Source organism: Bactrocera dorsalis, chromosome 4 (assembly GCF_023373825.1).
Source record: "Bactrocera dorsalis isolate Fly_Bdor chromosome 4, ASM2337382v1, whole genome shotgun sequence".
Classification (NCBI taxonomy): Eukaryota; Metazoa; Arthropoda; class Insecta; order Diptera; family Tephritidae; genus Bactrocera; species Bactrocera dorsalis.
In genome coordinates this window covers 50,778,653-50,792,428 of record NC_064306.1, presented here as the reverse complement: position 1 = coordinate 50,792,428, position 13,776 = coordinate 50,778,653, and positions in this window count along the sequence as shown.

Sequence of the window (13,776 nt, the reverse complement as noted above, 5' to 3'; positions counted from 1 at the left end):
TGCATTTAGAGTAAAACAAATTGATCCTGTGTATAAAATATTGCAATTAGTGAACGCTCTAAGACGATGTGTTAGTTGAGTAGTGTTTCGGTGGAATGGGTTTTTGAGGTTAGTGAAATCGTTAGTTTTTAGAAAACTGAAGTAAAATGTTATGAAATGGACACAATATTTACTTTATTATACCTAGTGTGAAAAATAAATCCCGGACTACTTTTCTTTGAAGATATTGTCCGTAAAATGACCTACGGTAGGAAAAAATCATAAATTGATAAAATGATGAGACTTTGAAAAAAAAAGTTGAATTTTACGATCTTGCCATTAAAACTAGTAAAAAGCTCATTGTTCAGGTTTTTAATCTGTTAGGCCAATAAGTCACGCATGGACCAGCTCTGGTCCTTTGCGATACCAAAAGGAAGCCATTTTCTTCATCCATGAGGAGTAGTCATCCTTAAGGACACCTGAGTCCTAACGTGACCCAAATTTTAACAGACTGTGCGGCCTCACTATCGATACTTCCTCCAGTGTATCATACCGTGGGGACCCCCGATACTTACAGCACAGCCTTGCTAATGTAGGACAAGTGCACAAGATGTTCCATTGTTTTCCTAATGCCTTGCTTTAAACATTTCCTGCAGTATTCTCGATTCCCTATTCTGCTGACGTGTGCCGCCACCAGACCAGTTAGTATTCCGACCATGTTCTTACAGTCCCTTCTATCCAGTGCCAATAGGAATTTTGTGTTTTGCACATGAGTTTTGTAGTTTTATACTCAGGTAGCTCGTTCATCGAATTTTGATCTTCTTACCATCTTCTGTCCAGATCGTCGTTAGGACAAAACATGGTTTTCCCAATGTTGATCACGTTTTCGGATGTTAGCCGTACACCATTCTTGGCAATGTCTTCTTTTATTTCATTGACTCGATGTCTTTATGACGTGGCTCCAGTAGAAGTGAATTTTCTGGAAGCTTCTGGCAACACTTTTTACTGCTGCCCTGCTTCTAAAGACATTTCTGGCCGATACGAGGTTACTGCCTTGATTGCTGCTTGGCTTTGTGCGTAGATGTTGACTCTGGAATCGCCTGCAGGTCTTTAGAGGCCAGCTGTGCGGCTTTCATAATAGCAAAAACCTTAGCTTGAGATCGTCCATTTTCGAGCCATCCTTAATGTTTACAGTGTTGCGCGAAGCTAACATGCCTTACGCCAGCCATCTTTTTCTATATTTACTTTGAACTTTCTATCCCAGTTGAAAAGTGGGATCATGTAGTCGGTGTTTGCTAAACCGCCATTACCCACCGAGCTATGCCTGAAGGTTCCATATGTAAATTTTTCTGCAGCCAGTAGTTGACCCGCCGATTTTGCTACACAGTTTTCAGCGAAGAGGTCAGTACGTGGAAAGTTGAATAACAACAGCCGCCGTGGGAGTTGTTCTTAAAGCTTCCGTTATACGCTGTGCAGCGAACCTATGAACCCTTTTCATTGGATTCCGCTAGGTGGATTTCCGTATGCCTGTCCGCCATACTACGCACAGTAGAGCAGAATTGGTCTTATAATATCTGTATAGCACCAGAGGATGAGAGAGGGATAGAGCCCCCAGGTTGCGCCAAACATCTGCCTACACACATATAAAGCATTGCTAGCTTTTCTCACTATTTCTTCCAACTTGCGCCTTTCCAGCAGTTTTCTATCCAAAACTACCCCAAAGCACTTCGTGCGGTCTTTGAGAGAGAGAGAGCTGTCTCCCATTTATTGGAGCGAACCTCCATAGAGGAGTTTTGTGCTTTATTGTGAACATAAGCATATTCGTTTTCTCCGGGTTCCCCAGACGCGCTTGCGATGTCCTAGGCTGGACTGTATTGAGAGTGGTGGTCATAATACTGCTAATGGTCTGTAGACAGCTACTCGTTACTAAGATGGCAATGTGGTCCGCATATGCCACTATCTTAGAGGCTTCGCCGTCCAAGTTCTTTAGCTGCTTATTCACTACTAATAGCCATAGAAACGGAGATAGCACTCCACTTTGTGGACTACCTCCACAGACTGCCTTGGTTATTCTAGCGTCGTTCTATTCTGCGCTTATCCTTCTAGAGGTCAGAAAGCTTCTGTTCAGCGTTGTATTGTAGGATCAACACCTATTCACTGGATACTAGTTTTCGTAGATATGTCGCTGAACGCTCCGGAAATGTCCAGGAATGCTTCAAGATCGTATTCCTTATATTTAAAAGTCTTCTCGGTATTAAATACCAGTGTATGGATTGCAGTTTCTACTGATCTGCCTTTCGTTCGGTTATAACGGCTTCTCAATAATGACTTGTGGGAATGAGATAATTTTGTTTATTAACGTAACCAAAAGTGGACTTTGACGTTGAACAAACTTTTCTTGTGAAAATCGAAAAATATTTATTTAAATTAATTGAAATTTTGAGACTCCGGCAACCCTTCTTATTTAAAATTTAAACGGAATTTTACTCTAAGATTAAGTACAAATAACGGCACTGTTAAAGTGATGAACCTTTTGTCTTATAATCTTTAATAATACTTTACTTATAAACTTTCATAATTTCCCACCCTCCAACGAGAGACACTTCTTAAGCGAATTGGACGACTAAACACCAACGAAGAACATGTGTTCGCAGTATCTTAACATACACCTTCAAACATACACTCACACTTACTCACTTGTGCTCATAAATTACTTTATTTACAAACACTTCGAAGCGAGTGGCTTTGTAACTTACGAGACACACACACACATTGGCACATGCACATACACACGCACGCAGGCAGTAGTATTTGCCTTGCAGTTCAACGCCATTTATCATATTTGCATTTAGTAGCAGATTTTCAGAGCAAACAAGTGACCCACAATGGTGTCTAACGGTAAAGTAAGGAAAAATGTTGGCGGCTTGCGCATTGCCTCCAGACAGCCCTAGGCTAGCGTAAAGGGTCACACCTCGATGGAAGCGGGCGCTGCGTGCTCGCGTGTCTGCCGCGCATAACCTATGCCTATGTCGAAGCGCTCATGTGTGGTTGTCTGTGGGGCCGCTGGGGCGTATGCGTGACGTTCAACACATACTGCGACACAGATGGTAACCTCGCCAACCAGGCTCACTAGAGGCGACCGCAGTCGGCATGCCATTTGCGGAGTTGATATGCTTTCGGCGTGTTTGGCAATATTGCGTTGTGCAGTGTTGCCAATAATGCGGCGTGATAAATTACGCATACAGCCAGTATATAACCCGCATATGTGTACTGCGGGAGGCACGCAAAGTTATGCAACAATATTTGGGCTAACACGCGAATGTAGTTGCGTAGTATGTGCTTATTCAGGAGTTCCGTTGAATTTTTAATCCTCCAACTCTTGCAATTAAATATTTAAGACATGGAATAAGACAAATTCCTTTGATATATCATTCAATTGGTGATTTAAAGATTGATGTGAGACATTTGTTGTATCAGAAGTTGTTGTAAAACTTTTTTGGTATAAAATATAGAAACGTTCTTTCTTATTGAGCAATTTTCCGATTAGTAAAATAATTCGCCATAGCAAAGAACAGGTAGATATCACTTGATGCCTGGACCGGACTATGAGGTGGATACATATGAAGTTCCTAACCAATCTCCTAGAGTTCTGGCAAGTCATTATCGGCATGATTGGGCTGGACAGGACAGCTCACAATACTTATTTCATTGGCCAAAGCTGTCCATTTCTGAAAAATGGCTTCCTTTAGACGGTCCAATTGCTGATAGTATAGGGGCGAATTTAGAGTTTGGCGGTCGGGAATACTTCGTAGTATATGATTTCGTGACAATCCAACCAAAAACACAACAATTTTGCCGTAACCAGACGGAAATTCGGTCCAATAGTTTTTTTCCGTTAACTCGTGTGGGACCGATTCATAGAACGATTTTTTTTGTATCCAGTTTTATTTAAATACTAGTGCCAGACGGTTTCTTAAGCAATATCTAGCTCCCGAGCAATCGAAGCAGTGCTAACAAAATGGTCGGACTTGACGATTTCCATTATTTGATTGATATTTTGGGCGTTTAGTCTTCCAGTAAGTGGTGGAACGGAATCGAAGGAACCAAAATTGCGCGTGATTTACAGTTACAGTATCACAATTGTACACAGATGTTTACCATTTCCATAATTCCTTGGTTTTGCATCAAATACCATTTAGAATAGTGAATGTACCATCTGTTCTTTTGCCTTGTCCGAAAACCAATGGTTTCATTTGCAGTTCTATGTAAAGAGCTTGAAATGCCGTCCCACAGTTCCCATATACCGAGTTGCTGATGAGTTCTCTCAGAGACGTGCTTCTGTCTACCACACATGATCCATTTGGTTGATGGCTTTTCGTTCCGGTGACAGGAACGCGCTCGATGAATTTTCCTATGCTGGAATCTAGTACGACAGGTCCACATATTTCGGGCCTGGACGAAGGAGATTTACCGACCTTTGTGCCAAAGATACCTTTTTATTCACCTTGGCGTTAAAGTCATCAAGAATGATTGTGACATCGTGGCGGGGACAGCTCTTATAGGTGCACTCCAAGCACTCAAAGAAGACATTTTTGGTCACATCGTCCTTCTTTTCCTTTGGAGTGTGGGCGCAAATCAGCGATATGTTAAAGAACTTTGATGCGGATTATGGCCAGACGTTCCTCCTCGCTCGGCGATGCAGTCTCTCTCTCACCAGGAATTCCATACCGAATTTGCGCTCCTTTATATGGCCACTGTAGTAAATGCCACAACTACCTATTCTTCCTTGTTCCGACCATCACATTTCTTGGACGGCTGCCAGCCTTTACTTTTACGAGGACATCAACCAGCTGGGCAGCAGCACCTTCCCACTTAAAGGACCGGACATTCAACGTGCATGCCCCTAATTCGTAATCCTTAATACGTTTGCAGTGGTCGTCATCAAAAGGGGTTCTCTCATCCGACGCTTTTGATAATTTTTACTTGGCGAGTCCCAAACCCAGCGCATAACTCTTAAGAGCCATCAAGCGGATGTTCTTTGGCTACCCAGAGGATACTTGGTCAAAGACCGAAAGTCGTAAGCTGCTTGAGCCATTTGTAAAAGGATCGTATCTAGACAACCCCAACTGAATTGGACTTTCCTCACTTGCGCGAACTTCTACACACGACTCCATGCTCCTTCTTTAACATCACTTTCCATTTTTTCCATTGAACTTTTGTGCCTTAGAAAATGAGATTTTATTTTTGTTTTGTAGTTTTCAGCTTCGAGCAAAAATTTTGCCAAACAAAACAATCGAAATATTAGCGAGATAAAAAATCGAAAAACAAAAATCCTTAAAACCACCAAAAGCTTTTTCGCGCGCTAATCATATTAGTGTTTGGCGCGTTGCGGATGTCCGGCGTATTTGCGCCTTTTCCTAATTTAATTACATCCAATTTGGCATACTGTCGGCTTTCGGCACCCTGCCGCTTGCGCTGTTGCCGCCACGGTCAGCGGAGCTGTTGTTGCCACTGCTGACGATTTCGTTCGTTTCTTTGCCAAAAATTGTTTAGTTTATGCTCTGTTATTCCTCATAATTATCCGGTTCCAGCTGTCAGCGCCACGAAATGAGAATACTTGTTTGTTTGTTGTTACGGCTATTTTTTGTTGTAATTATTTTTGACATGCCAGCCCGAGAGTCAGCGGCGACGAGCAATGCAATCAACGAAATTGCTCATTTTTAGTTCTCCGTTTCAGCACCAACGCCAATTTGGGGGATTTTATTGTGTCTGTTTGTGGGTGTCGGCACGGCACTAGGTCAACTATTTGCATTGGAATTCTAATGTCTTGAAGACCATAAACAATTTAAGATTTTTTAGATGGATATTCAATATTTTTAATTTATTTTATTTTAATTTCATTTTGTTATGAAGTGCTTATGTTGTTCTTCTTCTTCTTATTTATTGGCGTAGTCACCGCTTACGCAGTTATAGCCGAGTTCACCCATCGGACATTCTAAGTGTAGTTCGGTCAACCTGGTTTTTTCCAACGGAGTGGAGGTCTTCCCCTTCCTCTGCTTCTCCCGGCGAGTACTCTCAAAGCTGGTGTGTTTTCATCCATTCGGACGATACGACCTAGCCAGCCGACCCGCTACCTCTTAATTCGCTGAACTATGTCAATGCTCATCGTTCCATCGAAAGCGGTATTCGCCATGGCCAATGCGCAAAGGACCATAAATCTTCCACAGAACCCTTCTCTAGTAAACTCGTAACACCGACTCATCAGATGTTGTCATCGTCCATGTCTCTCCACCAAATAGCACGACTGTAATAATGAGTGACTTATAGAGTTTGGCGAGAGACTACTTTACTTCTCATTTGTCTACGCAGCCCGAAGTGGCACCTGTTGGCAAGAGTTACTCTGCGTTGGATTTCGAGACTAACGTTGTTGTTGGTGTTAAGGCTGGATCCAAAATAGAAGAAATTATCTATGACTTCGAAGTTATGACTGTCGACACGGGTAGGGGGGACCCCCTTGGTGCAGGGGGGGAACCGAATATACCCGTGGTAAGGCATGCCTGTCGTAAGAGGCGACTAAGATCCTGGCCGCCAGTCCAGAGTTGTGTGGAAACTCAACTGGCAGTAACTTCGGTTATGGGGTCTTACCAGAGACTTAAACCTGGTACCACGGGGAGCAGTAATGCCCTTGGAGGTAAAACTCCAATCTGCTCATTGGGTTTGGCCCTTTGTGGAGATTCGTGGTGGCTGTGGTTAAAACCCAAATCGCGGGAAGATCTGACTTTGTCAGTTCAAATGTGGAGTTGCATTGCAACCGGGTGCCGGACCCAAAGTACGGCAGAGGTTTTAGATGGACCTCGAGCCCTACCAAGGTGGTTAGTGTGTCCATGCCACACGCCGATTGGTACTGGAAACCTGTCCCAGTTTTCAGGGCGCTGATCAACGCATTGTATTGATCCGTTGTGCTTCTGAGCACCGTGGATTTAAACCTTCGCAGGTAGGATCCCACGTAAAACACGAGACGTCGTTGTCGACAGTGACGTGGGAGCCAAGTCGCGAACGCGACGACTATTTCTTTGATGACAGGAAATATTTCCTTGGCCCTCGTGTTTATGTTGTAGTTCTTGTCATTGTTGTCTTGGTTTTGAGGCTATCATTCTATATTGCGAATGCTATTAATGATCTCAATGAGAGGTCTGAAAAATATTGCTAAATTGAGACTGATTTTTGGCGGTCCCAGGTCCGCTCATATTAAGCGGTTCGGAAGTTAGTATGAACCTTTTTGTGGTGGTCTAGCCTTGAAATAAGGTATCATGTTCAAATATACAACAAAAAGTGATCTGCTATTACTCAAGGTGCGTTAAAAGAAATCCTAAGTTTCACCACCGTAGCTGTCTTCTTAGAATTATTGGCCTAAGTCAATAGAGAGGAGTGCGTGATGACAGATATTGACTTCTGCTTAATAAAAGTAAGGGGTAGGACTGATTTCGATGTAGAAAATAATAACTTATTCAGGATATACTAGGGACCCTAAGAAGTCACTTTAAGATGCTGCTATTTACTAATCTGCATTGTGCGATTTTTGAAATAACTTTCCATAATTTCTTTACCGCCTAGTCAAATTTGACCCAGACTGACACAAAATCAAATATTTTCACTACTTTAATATAAATCTGTATTATCGTCTGCAAAATAGGATTATTTTAAGCTAATGCTTAATCCAATTTCATTTATTTCTTATAAGCTTTCACTAGGACGACCTTCGTTGTCCACAGCTAATTACTTTCAAGGGACTCGTGGTCCGTTCTCCGAAGCGGATTTTGAAGTTTCGAAAATAATAGAGCCATAAGGGGCCAGGGTAGCGAATAAGAACGCTTTCGAGTTTGACCAAAAAGTCAGTCACTGTTATGCTAAAATATCACTGCTCTTTCTCGTGGTGACAAATCCATGAACTTTATGTCCATAAATCGACGCATAAACGACGTTGACCGTAGGTTTCAGTTCATTTTGGAGTGCTATTCATAGAGTTGTTGAACCGTTGCAACGTCATATTTTTGAACCCAATTCTAGTCACCAGTAATGATGCGTTTGTTGAAAGTAGGGTCCTCAGTTATGTTGTCAGGCATATCTTTTGCGAACTCTCTTCGACTTCTTTTGGACGTAGGTTTCGAAAAAGATTCAAGACACTAATCAAAATATGTTGAGTCAATCTATAACACATATGGATATCCTCTGTTATCTCTCTGACATGACGTTTACGTCATTAGCAAAGTTGAACGTACGACTCTCATGAGGTAATTTTTCGATGACTCCATCAAATGTAGACATTCATTGAAGGCTTTGTGCCCCTCAAATATTTATAATATGTTCCTGATAAAGAAGACTCCCAAAAACTCTTCTACAACATTTTGAATGATTTCATAGCTGTGATTCCATTTAATAGTCAAAATTCTTTATGATTTTTTTCCATGGTAAAAATGTTTAGAAAAACTATTCATGTCTTAAATAAATAGTTGCCAAACGAACATAAATTAATTGATATAAGAAGTACAAAATTTTTACCAATCTAGTACGTGTATGGTAAAAAATATTTATTGAATCGGTTTGCGCTTTGCGTGAGTAGTGTGGTATAGTCTAGCATACTAACAGCAGAAAAAGAAAAAAAAGTAGTTCCCAACGTTCGTTCCAACCTCACTTTCACGAATTGCATGTTCATTTGCTTATCAATTCTCGTAAACATGTGGGCACACATCTGTCAGCACTGCAGCAAAACATGCTAAGGCTGCAGAATGTCGAAACATTAAGCTGACAACTCCGTTCCGGTGCAAACGGAAGCAGTCTTGACGGTGATAATGTTCCTAAATTGTGGAAATGGCTTTCCCGTCTGGCAGCTCAATGATGACAAAGAGGTTAATAAGAATTCAAATTTATATTGCGTACATATGTAGAAGTCTAACTCTATGATAAGAACTAATGAATGAGGAATTTTCGTGAGCAGAAGGAATGCAAAATTTCCCTAGCAAACAAGCAGTATTCATATGCTGCTTTTTAAAACGATAAGAGGAAAAAAATGACTACGCACAGACATATCAAGCCATGCGTACGAGTAAATACGCACATAAGCAAATATGGGTATTTGTACAAATAATACCAGCAACATTGTTGCTATGTTTTATATCAAGTCCTGGAATTTATGCTGACAAAACAACAACAAGCGTTGTGTAAATAAAAAGCACAACAACTCGACAGCAACAAATTCGCTATCACTTCGTCTTCGTTTGTGGTGGTTTTCAGCTGTGATTATCAGCTCAGCTGCCAAAGTGAAAAAAACCAAATCCATAAGGTGTACAGTGAAACCGTTTAGTATTTATATTTTTTTTAAATATTGACAGATCATTCTATAAATTCAGCTTATGATTTTCCAAGTGCAATTGTGATTGCTTTTAAAGGTCGGTTGTTAGATCGAGAAAGTTCGTTGATTTGAATATTCGAAGAAATTTTTTATTTTGCGAAACAGATCGTTATTTTGCCTGTAGCTTTCGTCTAATGAAGAAAAAGCTTAATACTAAGTTGTTATTATAACATAAAAGTAAGAATTTCTATATAAAGGGTGATCTATTTCGAGGTGCCCTACTTTTTCCAAGCCAAAGGGCAGAAACTTCAAATTTAATGGGGAATGTTTATTATCATTCGAGAGAACATTCTTTGGCATTTAGTTTTCGAAGATTATAACCTTCAAATGTTGGTTGCGGTACCACTCAGATGGTCCATCCATAGAGTCCAATTTTCGATGATTCGTTCGAACATTTCGATTGATAACTGGCGAATGACATGCGTGTGTTTTGCTCCAAGGCCTAAATCTAAGCAGGGTTGTCCGCATAGACTTTAGATTTTACATATCCTACATAGGAAAATGTCTAATAGTGAGATAGCAACAGATATCTGTCGAGTTGACAGTCCTTGGCCGGATAAAAATCAGGTTCACTTCCGGCTACGTAGACCCGACTGTCGTGGAAACGACTCGTTGTAGCTCTCTGGTTCGATGGTTCATCTTCAAAATTAACGCACTTGGCCTACTTTTTGTAGACCTTAGTGAGTCTTTAAAATATAACTGTCAAATCGCCTTGAGGTTTATATAAACCTAAGCGGTTTAATTTATATTTTCACCTGCACACTGGGATATCCTATAGTTTGATCTCCTCAGTATTAAGGCGTTGATCTCCCAAACGCTGGACCACCAAGAGGGAATTTTGAGATATTTCCACTTGTCATCCTCCAAAAAGCTTCTGCAACTGGCATCCGATTTTGGAGATTTTTAATAGTGAGGAAGCTGATAGGGGAACGACAAGTTAAAACCCCCCCAAACCAGTTAGAGACTAGTCTTACTAAAGGCAAAAGTCTGTCTGGAACTCTTGCGATCGACCTTGAGCCAAAAGCAAGAACTGAGGTTTCACGAAACCCAGCAACTCTGTGGTAGAACTCACGAAGAGAGCGAAGCACTCAATCGGGTCTATTCTATTGATAGTAGGGCTAGGATGCCTTTTCTTTCCAGCTCATCAGCTTTGTAGTTGCCTGCGATTCCGCTGTAGCCTGATACCCAAACTAGTCTTATCATAAAGTAATTCAATGTTATTGATAGCGCGGTTGGGCATTCCTTAATTGCACGGTTAGCAGACTGCCAGAGCAGTAAATTTTCCGATACCTCAATGTTATTAACTTCGCCTTGGAAACCATCACAGTAGTCAGGTAGACTGAAACTGAGGTTGATGGAGGTTCCTGACAATATAAAGTTTTGTCTAATTCTTAAATAAGCTCATTGGCCTTCTCCTTTAGCAGCCGCTACCAGCTCACATCAGCTGTTCAGATATGTTATCAGAGACAATAACGCCAGAGTTTGACTTGACGACTTGCAGTCAAAGTTGGATGAGATTACCAACCTTAGAAGTAAAGAAAGAAGGAGCCTATGGAAACATTGCTTAGTGGTAATATTGGTAAAACTCTCGGAAAAATCATGTTGTTTCCAACATCTAATAATATAAAGAATGGATTTACTGCAGTTATTTGTATAATCTCAAAACTATTTTTTTTTTGCCATAAATGCTCGAGCTTTCCAACCACCGTGCGCAGATTTATTGTGGCAACTTCTCTTTAATCATATGACACACCCAGCGCCATCAAACGTGACAGCCTGCACCTGCGTCTCTTGCTTAGCGCTACCAGCGACTGTAAAGCTTGATGTTCACACGAAGAGCCCGCGAAGGCGGTGGGCTGTGAAGAGTGGCTGGTGGCGTGCAAGGCTGTCGCATAGCTGTGCAGGACATCGTATATGTTCGGTGATAACAATCCGTGGCAATAAAGTCGTATATCATGTCTGCTTTCATGCCAATTTGTTCGCGTTTTTATTGCTACTTACATGCTTACACAAGTGAAAGATACGAAATTCTGCATTTTTACTGTTATTGGTGCTATCGATGTCACATAAATACATCTCGCTGCCTGTGCCTCTGTGGCTGTGTGTGTGTTCGTGCACATATTTGATTTATGTGTGTATGTGATTATTGTGACGCGCACTTTCCGCCGATTTTGTATTTGTGTTTAGTATCTATGCCACAATTGGTGGCAGCTTGGGGGAGAGTGAGCGTGTGTTGTGGCGTCGGCGTTAAGAAGGTTAAAGTGTATCGTCCCACGTTCGGCTGCAATTTGTCAACGTCAGCGTGTGTTGTGAAGCGTCTGAACTCGTTTTTTTCCCATCGCGATTGCAATATGAAGTATCTACATTTAAATACACATGTTCACGCGGTCATATGTACATATTTATATCTTTAATACATATGTATGTTCCAGTACATAGACTTGTACTTGTTTATATATATTTTCGTATATACATATATAAATTTGTATTTTTATGTGTCAAATGCGACAAATCGGACGTGGAGACTTCATAATTCGCCGTTATCAGCAAACGCTCTTCATATTAATAAACTGTGCGAAAATATATACATACAAGTATATATACACATACACATGCATTTATACCAATGTTCACCAAGCGAAATTTTTTTATTTGGTTTCTAAAAAATATGCTCCAAAAAACTCACCTACGTTCGGGAGTTCATACTCGTATGTACGTATATATCGTTCAATGAGTTCCGCTAAAAAAGTACCCGGAAAAAGTAGATAAAACGCAAAATATTTAATTATTCAATAATACTTATTTTGTAGCCCTCAAAGTGATCCTCATTTCCAGTCCTCTAAACACTTTTCATAAGGAAAGGCCTTCAGCTTCTCCAGCGAATCTTGTTTTATCTCTTCGATCGACTGAAAGCGGGTTACACGAAACGGCAATTTCAGTTTGGGAAACAAGAAAAAATCATACGGAGCCAAGTCAGGTGTATGCGGTGCTTAATCGATAGTATTCATTGAATTTTTGCTTTGAATTCTGTCTCATTCAGTGCTCGATGGGAGGATGCATTATTATCGTGTAAAATCCAATCTCACGCAAAAGTCTCAAATAGAACACACCTTATTGACCATCTTTCCATTTGAGAATGGAATTCGCACGATCAAGCATGCCCAAAGAGACCTGTTTACAGTACGCTTTTCAAATTCAGCTTTATCGGGACGAGTCGATCAAGAACGAACGCATTTCATACCCAAACTATTTATCAAAATCATTCGAACGGAATTGCGGGAGATGTCGAGTTCTGTTGCCATCTCTGTAATACTTGCCTGACGATTTTCAAGCACCATATCCTGCATTTTTTTTTTAATATTTTCATCAGATGAAGAGGTCGAAGATCATCAGAAATAAGGCATGTCTTCACCGACCGTCTTTGAAGGATTTGTATCTATAAATTCTTTCTTCGATATATTTTCCATGATAATCAATTCCGACAAATGAGCAGCTTCTTGGGGAGAGAGGGATGTCCAATATGTGTTTTCACATGAACACCTAACGACCATGGGCTTACCTCACGCTACTTAACAACAACGCTACAATATATGGATCAGCATCCCAAATAGCATTTATTATTTGGTTCTAATTTATCAGGTGGAAGGGACATCTTTTCCACCTTTGTCGGGTTTAAGGCCGACCTAAAACCTCTGTCGTGCTATGCGTGCAGCACCCGTCCGCAGTGCGACTCCACGCTGTACTGTATTTTCAATTCTACCGGCCTCTAGGCTTAAACCACAGCCAGCACGAACCTACCCAAAGGCCCAAACCAAATGAGCAGATTGGAGCGAACTTCAAGGGATAACTGCTCTCCGTGGTACCAGAATGCAATCAGACCTTGTAGCTTTTGTGACTACCAGTTGAGCATCCATTAAACTTGACTTTTGTCGCTTGAACTTCAAATGTCATTCAAAGTCATAATATCATTGATAGCTAAGTATTGTAGCATTATTTTATTTACAACAGACATTTTTGGTTCTTTGCGATACCAGATGAAGTCCATGAGGAGTAGCCATCCGTTAGGATTGGTGAAAGCTTCCCCTATTTAACACCATGAACTGGATTTGAGAGAACCTGTCCGCTAGACTGCTTTCCAATAGAATTATCAAATAATACCTCACTTATTCTACCTTACTAGAACCAGTCTTCATAACCGTTATACCACAAGCGAACTTTACGGTATCGTAATTTGTATTTCAGCTCTTGGTTTCTGGTTGAAGGTGGGATCCCTAAATTTAATTCTCTGGGCAAACTGATAATTGTTTTAAACCTAAAGCGTGATCCATTTCGAGGTTCCAAACTTTTTTAAAGAAAAAGCACAGAAACTTCAAATTTAATAGGGAATA